The sequence below is a fragment of the Meleagris gallopavo genome, chromosome 1 (genome assembly GCF_000146605.3).
Source record: "Meleagris gallopavo isolate NT-WF06-2002-E0010 breed Aviagen turkey brand Nicholas breeding stock chromosome 1, Turkey_5.1, whole genome shotgun sequence".
Classification (NCBI taxonomy): Eukaryota; Metazoa; Chordata; class Aves; order Galliformes; family Phasianidae; genus Meleagris; species Meleagris gallopavo.
The window spans coordinates 149,765,819-149,767,032 of NC_015011.2; positions in this window are offsets into that span (position 1 = coordinate 149,765,819).

The window sequence follows — 1,214 nt, forward strand, 5'->3', positions numbered from 1 at the left end:
ACTTTCAGAGCCACCTACACATCCGTATTCATTAGCAACAGAATTCCAGAATTTTTTAGGCCCTCACTTGGAAAATAAATGAAGGACAGTATGCACTGTGTTTGGGAGATAGTTTTTTTACAGACTTAAATCCAAGCTGCATTTTACATGCAGTCTTATTTTAGTATAGATTATTTTTACAGGACATACTTTGACCTGTATGCTTGAAGCTTTCAGCTGGGTAAAACAGTAGAAAGGGTGACAGAACTGCAGAGCTAAAATTACAAGAGATAAAAAGTGAAAATTAAAGAAATGCATGAAAGGACGTAACAGAATATGTGCTGCAAGGGCACATGCTCCTGTGCCCACTTTTCCTCTAAAGACATGCAGGGCATCCTGGGACCAGTGAAGATGATCTAAGGAAATTTTGACCACATGTAGCTATTGCATGTAGGGATCCAAGTGTTAAAAAAGAGTTCATCCCTCCCTGCCAGAGTCTGACCTGCTCGTGGTACAGAGCACAAAGGCTGTGGGAGCCCGGTGTTGCAGTTGGTCACACCAGTGCAAGTCCACAAGGCAGAGCAGAGATTGTAGCACGAGGGGACAGCACAGTGATGGTCTCCTAGAACAGAATCACAGAATGGCTCGGGTTGGAAAGGACGTCAAGGATCATGAGGCTCCAACCCCCCTGCCACATGCAGGGCCACCAACCTCCCCATTTAATACTAGATCAGGCTGCCCAGGAACCCATTCAACCTGGCCTTGAACACCTCTAGGGACAGGGCATCAATAACCTCTGGGACAGTGAAAGAAAACCACTCCCCTCTGTACTCAACAAACATGAGGGATCTCCTCAGGTGCCCGTGGCCCACACAGTCACGGCCACACCCCGCCCTGAAGGAGCAATGCCCCTCCACGCTGAAGACCGCCGCCAGCTGCTGAAGGCAGGTGCGGCACCCCACTCACCCCGCACTTCCCGGGGGCTGCTCGGGAGGCGGGGCGGCGCATGCGCTTGTCTCCGGGAAGGAGGTGGGGCCCAGGCGGCTGCGCGGCCAGGGCGGCGGCGCCGAGCTGAAACTCCAGAGGGGAAGCGGTAGCCGCTGGCCTCCACCCCCTGTTGCGGGAGGAGGAAGCGACCGGCTGGGTCGCCGGCCCCGAGGTGTACGGTGCTGACCGGAGCTCGGTGCGTCCGCCTGCGGGAGAGAGCGGCGGCGGCCGGCGCTGCGTCTGGGCCG